Raw genomic sequence first — 12,999 nt, 5'->3', positions numbered from 1 at the left:
AGTATCCTTTGCCAAGGATAGATGATCTGTTTGACCAGTTGAACGAGGTAGCAGTCTTTTCCAAGATTGACTTGAGGTCGGGTTACCATCTGGTAAAGATTCGGGATGAGGACATAACAAAGACAGCTTTTACATCTAGGTATGGTCACTATGAGTATGTGGTGATGCCGTTTGGGTTATCTAATGCACCTGTAGTGTTTATGGATTTGATGAACCGGGTCTTCAGTCAGTTTTTGGATCGGTTTGTGGTGGTGTTCATAGATGATATCTTAGTCGATTCCAAGACTAAGGAGGAGCATGAGGAGCACTTGAGGTTAGTGTTGCAGACTTTGCGTGACAATCAATTGTATGCAAAGTTTCTAAGTATGAGTTCCGGCTCGAGGAAGTTGCCTTTCTGGGGCATGTGATTTTCAAGAAGGGTGTAGCTGTGGATCCGGCAAAGATTGAGGCAATCACTCGGTGGGAAGCACCGAAGAATGTGGCAGAGATCGGGAGTTTCTTGGGTTTGGCAGGGTACTATCGTCGGTTTGTTAAAAACTTTTCTAAGATAGGCAGACCTATGACAACGTTGATGAGGAAGGAGAACAGGTTTCGTTGGGATGAAAGTTGTGAGACGACGTTCCAAACACTAAAGGAGCGTTTGACCACAACTCCAGTCTTAGCATTACCTGAAGGGTGTGAGAATTTTGAGGTATATACAGATGCTTTAAAGAATGGCTTGGGATGTGTGTTGATGCAGAATGGGAAAGTAATTGCCTATGCTTCTAGGTAATTGAAGCCTTATGAGGAGAACTATCCGACACATGATTTAGAGTTAGGTGCAGTTGTGTTTGCTCTCAATATTTGGAGGCACTATCTTTACGGGGCGACCTTTAATATGTTTTCAGATCACAAGAGTCTCAAGTACATCTTCACTCAAAAGGAGCTGAACATGAGACAGAGGAGGTGGATGGAGCTGATAGGGGATTATGACATGGATAATATATATCATGAAGGGAAGGCAAACGTGGTTACAGATGCACTGGGCAAGAAGAGTGTTCATTCTCTATGCACAGCTATGTCTTTAATGAGGTTGCGAGATGAGGTGGGGAAGATGGGGATACATATGATACAGAAAGGGGATGTTAGAGTAGACTTGACAGTGGAGCCAGATCTTTATTATGACATTCGCAGGAAACGGGCTTTGGATCCTAAGATTGAGGAGTGGAGAGCTGGAGTAGAGAAAGGGGCAGTGTCTCGGTTCTTTATTCATACAGATGCAGTGTGAGATTTGATGGCAGATGGTGTGTTCCTAATGATGAGGAGTTGAAAAATATGATCATGACAGAGGCTCATTGCACACCGTATTCGGTACATCCAGGCGGTGGCAAGTTGTATAAAGATTTGAAGAAAACTTTCTGGTGGCCTGGGATGAAGAAGGAAACAACTGAGTTTGTGGCTCGATGTTTGATATGTCAGAGGGTTAAGGGATAACAGCGACGACCACAAGGTAAGATTCAGTCTCTTGAGGTACCTGAGTGGAAATGAGGATCCATCTCTATGGACTTTATAGTGGGTTTGCCGAGGAGTCAACAGGGTAACAACATGATATGGGTGATAATTGACCGTTTGACTAAGTCAGCTCATTTTATTCTGATGAAAGATACTTGGACCAAGATACAGTTAGCTTTGGCTTATAGGAAGCATGTGGTTCGTTTGCATGGGGTGCCTAAGGATATAGTGTCAGATAGAGATGCGAGATTCATATCACGGTTTTGGAGAGAGTTGCAGGATTTGAAGGGAACTACTTTGAAGATGAGTACTGCTTTTCATCCTGCGATAGATGGGCAGACAGAGAGAACTATCAAGACCTTTGAGGACATGTTGAGGGCTTGTGTGATGGAGTTTGGTGGTAGCTAAGAGGATAGGTTGGATCTGATTGAGTTTTATTATAACAACAGCTACCACACGAGTATTGGGATGGCACCGTTTGAGGCTTTGTATGGGAGGAGGTGTAGGAGTCCGATTTGCTGGGATGATAGAGCTGAGGCCATGGTTTTAGGACCACGGATGGTACAGGAGATGATAGAACAGGTTAAGCTGATCAGGCAAAAGATGAAAGCGGCCCAGGATCGACAAAAGAGTTATGCAGACTTACATTGCCATGACATAGAGTTTCAGGTTGGGTAAGAGGTTCTTTTAAAAGTGTCTCCTATGCGTGGGGTTATGAGGTTTGGTAAGAAAGGGAAGCTGAGCCAGAAGTTTATCGGACCATATGAGATTTTGGATCGTGTGGGTGAGGTTGCTTACCGGTTAGCGTTGCCAACGGCTTTGGATATGGTGCATAATGTGTTTCATGTGTCTCAGTTACGGAACTATGCGAGCGATCCTTCACATGTGCTAGAGGTGGAGAACATAGAATTGGATGAGTCCATGTCTTATCTTGAGGTCCCAAAACAGATTGTTGATCGCAAGGTTCGAAAAATTAGGAACGGGGAAACAGTGTTGCTTAAGGTTCTATGGTCTAATCATGAGGTTGACGAAGCTACTTAGGAGGCGGAAGAGGCTATGAGTGAGCGGTATCCGTATCTTTTTTATCAGGTATTTGTGGTTACGGGGACGTAACCATGTTTCTTTTAGGGGGGTAGGAGGTGATCGCATAAGGTTTTGGTATGGTTTATGTTAGTCTTGGCACAGTTAGTAGTTGTTTTGAGTCGGTTTGATTGGGAGTTTTGTTTTGAGTTTTTAGTTGCGTTGTCGTGTCGTGGTTGAGTTAGTGTGTTGTGTTTTTGTGTGTGGGTTGAACTTCGGGGACAAAGTTCTTTTTAAGGAGGGAACTAGTTTTGGATCCCGTGAAAATCACGGGATCGTTAATAATTTATTATTTTAATCAGCTTAAAGATTATGGATTATGAATGTTTATCTTCCAACAAATATTTAGGCGTTATTTTAAGTTCTCTTTATTAATTGAATGAATTCGAGTGTTTAGACTGATAAGTGCATATTTTATACATTTTAACCCCTTATATTAGTTTGATTTTACATATCATTTAGCATTTATCAAAGTGTTTTTAAGCTAATATTGTGTTTCTAGTGCAATTGTATGTTCAAGTGTGTTTTGTAGGAAAATGAGCTAAATGAGCTAAAGTACTATAAAATGTGACAACACTAGAAGCAAGGCTAAGTATGAGAGCAAGATTGGACTAAGTGTTGGAAGTGCATGGATTTTGCATGAAGAAAGTGTTGGATCAAAATGAAAATGCAAGCAAAGTCAATATGCAAGTCAAGCCCAAATTCAAAGTCCAAATTATGGTGGAAAATATTGGATGCTAAGAAGAGCTTAGGATGCTTGGAAATTATTAAGATGCCCACCTTAATGCTCTTAATCACACCATTAAACAAGGGATTAATGGCTCACATGGGATTCTCTAGGCAATTACTCAAGAAATTAAGAGAAAATATTTGGGGTTGACCCCTTGTATTTGTTCTAAGTTTCACTTCTTATTTCCTATATAAAGGGTGTAGACTTCAACCTTTTTTTGACACCATCTTTTCTACACATATTTTTCCATCTAAATTCTCTCTAAATTTTAGTAGTTAGTTTAGGTTAGCTTAGTTTAGCTTAGTTTGTTTACATTTCCTTTTAGCAATTACAATTCCATTTCAAGTTTAATTCCAAGTTACATTCAAGTTTGTTCTAGTTTCATTGTTCTTCTATTTCTATTTCCATTTCCATTCAAGGTAATTCTTATTCTATTTTCATTATGTTATTTATCATTTCATTTAGCATTAGTTTAGTTTACATTTTCACCATGTTAGAGTAGTTTCTTTTGTCTAGGGAATGAAGGGATCCATGCATAAAAAGTATTTGTAAAATGTTAAATTAGGTTGATATAATATTTTCTAAATTGTTTCTATCACATGTTTGCACCGTAATGTTTAATCTTTGTTTAAAGGCCTTATTCATTGATTAAGTTTGTTCATTCGTTCTAAAGTCGAGAGGCACGGAATTGAATTAGACTAAGCATGTGTAGTAGGACGACCTAGTCATGGACGAGAGTTTCTCTAGGACCCGGTCTATGGTTGACACTAATGCCGTAAGGTGGGTGTCTCTAAGCCTAAACAATTAACATTTATCAACTCCTATGTTTAATTTGAGCATTTACATAATTTGCATGTATGACCCGACTTCCCTAGACTCCTTTTATCATATAGTTTATTATTTTCTAATCATCAAACCAACCAACAAATCAATTCAAACGTAATCGACCTTGATAAAATTCACCTCATAACAATTAATTAACAACTCCCGTCTCTCTGTGGATTCGACCCCTACGTACTACATTAATTTGTGTCTAGGGTATAAATATTATTTTTGCATAGGTGTGCGATAGCCTATCATAGACCGACAAAATAAAATCTCAAAGCTGTTTAAGGTAGACAAGTAGAGATATTGTGATAACGCAAGAGATGATAACCGTAGACAAAAATATGGCAATGTGTATAGGTAGTATAAATGAAGAGGGAAGCCAAAAATTCATCATTTAAGAAAAAAGTTAGATGTTAAATTAGTAGAATGTATTAATTATTAATAGGTATAAAGATGAGAGGAAACTAAAAAGTTTATTACATTTACATTCTTTTGTCACATTAAAATTTGTCATTTTAGGTACCATTTAATTAAATTGTATAGATTTATTTATAGATGAGTGAATGAAATCAATGTCATGTAACTATAAATTGATAACCCACGTCACATTAAAATTTCCATGTTACATTTAATTAAATTTGTCATTTTACGTAGACCCCAAATACTTGCAAGGGAGAGCAATATTGGCTCCAAAAAACGAGGTGGTCGATGAGATAAATCGGTATATTCTCAGACTCATACCAGGTGAGGAGGAGATTACCAAAAGCGCTGACAGAATCTGTCCACTGACAAACGGAGGGAACATGGAAAATTTATACCCAACGGAATTTCTGAACTCCCTCCGCTAAGGTTTACCAAACCACGAGATACATTTGAAGGTTGGATGCCCCATAATATTGATGAGGAACTTAAACCCAGCTGCTGGCATGTGCAATGGAACTAGACTGATTGTTGTACGTATATGATCCCGTACATTGGAGGCCAAAGTTATCACGGAGACTAATGTCGGCCAGTTGGTTGCGATTCCACGAATTGAAATGACCCCAACAGACACTAAATGGCCCTTCACAATAAAGAGGAGACAGTTCCCTATTAGGGTGTGTTTCGCAATGACGTTAAACAAAAGTCAAAGACAAACATTTGAGAACGTCGGTGTTTATTTACCTGAGCCAGTTTTTACCCACGGACAACTATACGTTGCTGTCTCCCGAGTCACCTCTCGCAAGGGGTTAAGAATATGCATCCCACAAAAGGACGTGGAAAGGGAGGAGGAAGAACCAAAAATGTGGTGTACAGAGAAATATTTGATGAACTCTAAAACGAGAGCTACCCCGGCGACTGACCGCGTAAGATTTTCACCAAACTGTAACAGGTAATAGCTGACCTTCCTTCCTTTTATATGTTGACAAATTATAAATATTGAAACGTAGTTTCCGTCTTCGCCGTAAACATGCTTTACATTAACTTAAATACTAAGAAAAGGCTAATGTGACATGGCAAAAAAATTGTTTTTGGTGTTTTGCTGATGCTAAGTTTTTTTCCTCTTTTGTATTGACGTTCTATGATGATATCATGCAGGTTATGCACTCAATGTCTTAGACGAGGTGAATATGTAATTGCAGCTGTTATCCTCATCCTCAGTGTACGATGATTTCTTTCTTTATGTTCTGAGATTGGCTGTTATCCTCATCCTCAGTGTACGCTGATTTAGCTAGTCATTTAACTATATTGTATAGATAGAAATATATTTCAGCACGGACATCGGCAATCCAAAGACATTTTGGCAAAAAAATTGGGGAAGATGATATTTTGAAAATTGTACATGTAGTTGATTCATATGTGGTGGAGTAAAAGAATAGGGATTACTAATCCGATTTTGGTTTTTTTTTAAAGAAGGAAAAAAGAGTGGATTGAAAAATAATTTATTGTTAGGTGGCTTTTAGTCGATGTCTACGTGACATTTATAATCCTAGGTGGCTTTTAGTCGATGTCTACGTGACATTTAATAGGTGTTTCAAGTAGGCTTTTAATAAAATTTTATAGATTAGAGTGACACGCGGATTAAGATGTGGCATTGCAAATGCATACGTGGCTTTTCCTTATCCTACGTGGCATTGTCTGCGTGGCCTTTTGAGGCTAGCCTTTTAATAAGATTTTATAGATACTGTAATACTACGGTTTTCTATGTCTATGAGTACTATATCGAGTGGGGCTTACTCTGTCGAGTAAGTATGTTTTTATTCGAAACAGTAGTCTGCCTGATGGGTACTCGATCGAGTACGAGTAACACTCGATCGAGTAAGGGGCACTCGATCGAGTAAGTCACTTACTCGATCGAGTAAGTTGGTCTTACGGGTTGTTTTAGCCGGGTTTTGTTAATAACGCGTGATTAGTATTTAAGGGTTTCCGTCATCTTTCTTAATCACTTTTACTTTTCTAAAAATCTTTCAAATAGAGAATGTAACAACCCGGATTATAAAACAAAGGAAAAACTTATATAAAATGAATATCAGAGTACGATACTGATAAAAGGGTCAAGGTGGCGGAAACACCAAGCCCAAATCCGGTTCGTCACTAACTACAAAACCAAACTAATACATTATTCAAAGGTTCTTAAAACATAAAGGCAAACTCCTAATTTATTATTCATCTCGCCGCACAGAACTTCCCAGCAAGATATCATCCCAAAACAAGAATAATCGAACAACCTCCGAGAAGGGGGTCGACAATCGATCGGGAGTAACTAGATGCTCTCCCAGTCATGTTTACAACAATTGAATATAATCAACAATTATTAACAATTGAAATGCAAAACCAGTAAACATGCGAGATCATCTATACTCATGAAAACCCAACAAAGCTTACCATGTCTTGTCAACCTTAGACGAATGCAAACCTAGACCATATGAAATCACTAGACCATGAATACTTACAAGACTAGTAATGATAAACGACCCACAAACAACCTAAGGCACAAAGCTAGCATTACAGCATAGCAAACATGGTGACACACAATCCACAGCAACAGAAGGCACAAAGCTAGCAACAAAGCATAGCGAATAGAGCGAACGTGTAACAACCCGGATTATAAAACAAAGGAAAAACTTATATAAAGTAAATATCAGGGTACAATACTGATAAAAGGGTCAAGGTGGCGGAAACACCTGACCAATCCGGTTCGCTACTAAATCCAAAACAACTAATACATTATTCAAGGTTCTTAAAACATAAAGACAAACTCCTAATTTATTATTCATCTCGCCACACAGCACTTCCCCAGCAAGATATCATCCAAACAGCAAACATCTGAACAACCTGAGAATGGGGGTCGACAATCAGTCGGGGGTAACTAGATGCTCTCCCAGTCATGTTTACAACAATTGAATATAATCAACAATCATTAACAAATGAAATGCAAAACCAGTAAACATGTGAGATCATCTATACTCATGAAAAACCCAACAAAGCTTACCATGACTTATCAATCTTAGACGGAATCATGCAAACCTAAACCATATGCAAGAACTAGACCATGTACACTAATAACCACTGTAGCACACGACCTCTAACAACTTAAGGCACAATGCTAGCATCAAAGCATAGCGAATACGGTAACACACAATCCACAGTAACAGAAGGCACAAAGCTAGCAACAAAGCATAGCGAATAGAGCGAACGCCCGTTAGAGCGTATCACCATCGCTCTAACTTGTCGGAGCGTATCACCATCGCCTCGGCGACGGAGCGTATCACCACCGCCTCCATCGGTGTGGAGCGTATCACCACTGCCTCCACGGTACTATGTATAGCGTATCACCACTGCCTATATGCCTAAGACCTGGCCAGACCTCTCGATGCAATAACTGTACACCGAACGACACTCGGGACCCAGAACGTATAATTAACGAATCTGGCCACCCCCGAACATAGACCAAAATAAATCCCGCATCAACGGGTGGCGTTAGTTCATTCCGATAGTATATAACTGATACTACCGTCATCTATTCAAACTAGCGACAAACCAATGCACAGTATAACCTACTGTACTAACATGCGTGAACAACATCACGACTCAACTCATAGAATAGTATAACTGACCATCCTACTTATCATATGAACAAGAGTAACCAACGTCAAATGAAACATAGCATTGTATAATAACAACTTCACATCACATAACATATGAAACAAGTATAAACAACCAATGTTATAGTAACTTCAACTACAACTTTAACATTAACCATTCAATGTTATAGTAACCCTAACCATAACATGAACTCTAGATGCGAGGTTATAGTAACCTCTACTATAACTTCAGTATATATAACTTGAAGTTATACATACCTCAACTATAACCTTGACACGAAACTCAAAGTTATACTAGTTCCAACCATAACCTAGAGCCATAAATCTCAGGGTACGTTAGTTCCAGCTATAACCTTGACTCGCACTTCAATGTTATAGTAGGTTCAGCCGTAACTAGAGTAACTACCCAAAGTTGTACTAACTTTAGCTATAACACTTGAATCATCATCAATGTTATACTAGCCTTAGCTATAACTTTGGAGAGAACCCTTGGCCGCCTATCATGCCGCCACTAGGGTTTATTCGTAAACCCTAATTACGCTCATGACACCCATAATAAACACATAAACAACATACGACCTATAATTAATACATTAAAACATATACAAACATGCGGAAACATAATTAACATGATAATAAACAATCTAACACGTACCAATCATACAAGACAATCATTAAATCATATTAATTACATCAATTGGCATAAACACAATTAAAAGAAAACACCTAGTTACCTTTTTAGCAATTAATGGTGCAAATTAATGAAAACTCCATGAAAGACAAGACCAAGAAAACCTTGTCTCCAACACGTGTCCACGTCCCAAAAATCGACTTTAAAGAAAGGCACAAATCGAAACCCTTGAAAACGTCAAGAAAGACTCTTCTTCTTCTTTACCCATTAAAAATAAGAGACCTTAAAGGTAGGTCTAAAGGTCCATACAAATAATTCCCATAAAATTATTTGAAGACGAATATGTTGTAAAGATAAGAGCAATGATTGTGAAAATATATTTTATCAATAAGTTTGGAGGAAGAAAAGATATTCAACAATGGAGTCAAAGGAAGAAAAGAAGAACAAAAGAGAGAAATAGAGGAGGAGGGCGTGCGGCAGACTTCACGTGAAAACAAAAGGGAGAGCAACATGCTTGCTTGCTTAGGTTTAGGTTTTGTATTTATAAGAGATTATAAGAGGGTTAACAAGTGGGCTTTGAGTCCATTAGTTCATACAATGGATTATCTGATTATAAATCGGATTGGACCATATTAAAACGCAAGGAGGCCTTATAATAGAAAAGTATTTATTAAATTAAAATAGTAAAATCGTCCACGGACAATTTAACCCAATCAAAAGTATATCAAAACGAGAAATAATAAAATATAGAATAGAAGCGATAAATATAAATATTTCCGAAATACATTAATACACTTCAAAATAAATAATTAAATAAGGAACTTTTATAATAAAATATTATTATAAAATACGGGGTGTTAGAATCCAACCCCCTAAAAAGAAGTTTCGTCCTCGAAACTTGAAATTCAAAGATAAGATCAAAAGAAGGTAAGAATTACAAGTGATCATCAACAAAAGTCAACTCGGAATCCTAACCGCTGCGCACTCTGATCATTATCAACGCTCAAACCATAGAGAGATATCTCACATCCCCAAAGTAATTATCATCTTCACACACTCTACAAATCTCAAAAGTCACATCAAACTCAAACCATCTAAGTCCATAAAGATCATTAAGCCAACATCTAGTCCTCTTATCTCAAATACTCATCCAACTACCATTAACCATCATTAAACAACATATACGCCCTCTCAAAATCTATATGAACTTATTACTATTACTCCAAATCCACATAACTTTTAACAAATACTCCAATTCTAATTTACCATTCACCACAAGATTTGGCAATAACCAAAACCCCAAACAGATAATCTCTAAACAAAGAACATCTTTCGAATGAGAAAACTCTTTCAATCACGAGTGCCATTAGAATCACTCCTACTCTAATATACCCAAAGTGAGTAGTGCTTACTATCATTCACAACTCTTAAGCTCAAAAGGCTTAAATAAATCTCGATGATTCTCAATATATATCTAACATCCAAAGTCATCAATCTCAAATCTCAACCTTCGACTAAACTGTCATAATTCTATGCAACCTCAATATCATGACAAAATCATCAGTCGCACTCGCAAGACTTAATTATTTCCTTTAAACGCTCATGATCACGACATTCCTAAGCACCAAAGGAACCATACACCTTTAGGTTAAGCTATTATCTATTGTACCACAACACACTTGCCATCGATAACGCAATTCCATCAAAGCGTAATAATAAAGAACAACAACATACAACTCTCATCACCTGTGCTCATATATATAATCACCAAATTTATAACCTCAATTTCTAATCACAGTTTACTATCCATGAATATTATCTCAACATCACAAAACCACCACAAGACTGTATAAATCTATGTCCTTTTAATTAAACACTCATACTCTTAAATGAAACGCTTCATCTCGGATAGAACAAACAAACAAACATCTATACACTCTCAAGGTAAAACATCCTCAAACTTTCAATGCTAAATATAACACCTTTAATATTCCTTCTCCAAAACTCTATATGTTATCCTAATTCATACTCCCATTCCACTCTCTTACCATGTTCCAAACCTCAAATAACCAAACATTAAACTCGAAGCGTCTAACATCGCTCACCAAGGATCCAAGCTTCCACTACAAGATGATCACAAGTAGCTCTAAAGAGATTTCAAACATTTCCAAGTTACTATGAAAGAATAAATAACTTGTAAACCAAAGGAAAATATTTTTGTGCAATATCACAAGGCAAAAGAATACATTGTTTTAGGAAGTATAAGCTCAATGAGAATCAATGAAAAAAGGGTAATTACAGAAGTTTAAAGAAGAAGGAACTGGAGTTGAAATAAAGAACAAGTAGAGAGCAATGATAGATGAAATTGACAGAGGACCAAGATAAGAAACCATTGGTTCGGAGGTTCAAATAGCAGAGGTATGGTTAACACGTGCAAGGATGACAAGGATAGACAACTCAAAAACAATTCCATTTACACAAAGACGACACCTTAACATAAGATAAATTAAGCACGATAACCAAGGTCTTACAAATATCGTACAATCATCACCAAAGGTACAACGTCTCGTAACATCCTTCCGCCATATCTCCATAATACCTCAAGACCAACAACTCTCTATATAACTATCCCTTTACAAACACTATATTCCTCAGATTATCAACTCTCAAGATCATAAACTCTCACAACCATCAACTCTTAAGTCCTTCCACTCTCAAGAACTCCATCTAATCACACTTAATGAATCAATCCATACCAATCTCTATAATCCTCAAAAGATGTAAACCACGATACATTATAATCACCGTCAATAAGGCCGTTTACTGAGGCAACACTAGACCACCTTAACATTAACATCTCCCAAGTCCATAAATTAAAGATTATCTCGTTCAACCAATCCTTAAAAACGTATGATCAATAAATAACTCCTCAAAGGATAAATCATAAATCTTTCATAACTCACTTATTGCCAATAACGATTCTTACTCCCCAAATATGGTATTCCAATTAAAGACGAGCATAGTCTCCAAAATTCTCAACGTGCTCTATCTGAACTCCACGATAACATTCATTTCATTTCCAACATTCTACTCTCGATCCATAAATAACTCGCATAACTTTTCCCTTAACACAAGACAAAAATCCAATAATGCTAACCATTAAGAGCATAAGCCTCAGCATTCCCAAATAATACCATAAGAGAAATCTACTCACTCTTACTTGTGAAATTATGAAACCACAATCATACATCTTATGCCACATTTCATCACCCTCTATCATCAAATAGGATTTCCTCAAGCACATAAAAGAACCTAATAACCACTTATCCCAAATGAGACCTCTTCCTAACAACCACTAATCCCAAAGTAAACTTCATTGTTACCAAACTCATAATAATAAACGCTCTTTTCTTCCATACTTAAACATCCACAACTACCATCAAACCTAGCTTGTTGCCCCAAAAATCCAAACCACAAGGATATCAACCTCGAAATCACCTCAAACAAGGACAACACCACCAAATAATCCAAAAGGATGAAAGTACGATAAGAATAAAGCTCGGGTTATCAGGGATTAAAAGTTTTGACCGACATATAACCAAAACGCATGACACATAATCATGCAAATGACATTTTCAAAACTGACCAACTTTAAAATCAACAAAGCATGCTCGAAAAAGTCATATATGAATAACACATTATATATAATTAATGACGAAATAACACATCAAGTCATAAACAACAATACATAAACAAAACATTTAATACAATTAATAACAATACAGGATATTAAGACACAATCAAGCAAGCGCATATACCAACAAGTATATGAACAAAACATGTGATACAATTAATAACAATGCAAAACAAACTTTAAGGCATAAATAAACAAGTGCAAGAACAACACATGTAATGTAATTAGTAATTATACGAAACATCAACACATAATCAAACAAGTATATGACTGGCAACACATGTAATAAAATTAATAACGATAAGAAACATTAAGGCATAAAAAGTAAGTACATGAACAATAAATGTAATACAATTAATAAAGATATGAAACATTAAGGCATAAACAAACAAGTCCTTAATTCTTTCTACCCCATTTACTCTCACTCATTTACTAAGTCAATTTATTTTAGTCATTAACT

Source organism: Silene latifolia, chromosome 6 (assembly GCF_048544455.1).
Source record: "Silene latifolia isolate original U9 population chromosome 6, ASM4854445v1, whole genome shotgun sequence".
NCBI classification, from domain to species: domain Eukaryota; kingdom Viridiplantae; phylum Streptophyta; class Magnoliopsida; order Caryophyllales; family Caryophyllaceae; genus Silene; species Silene latifolia.
Note: the sequence above shows the minus strand (reverse complement) of the source record.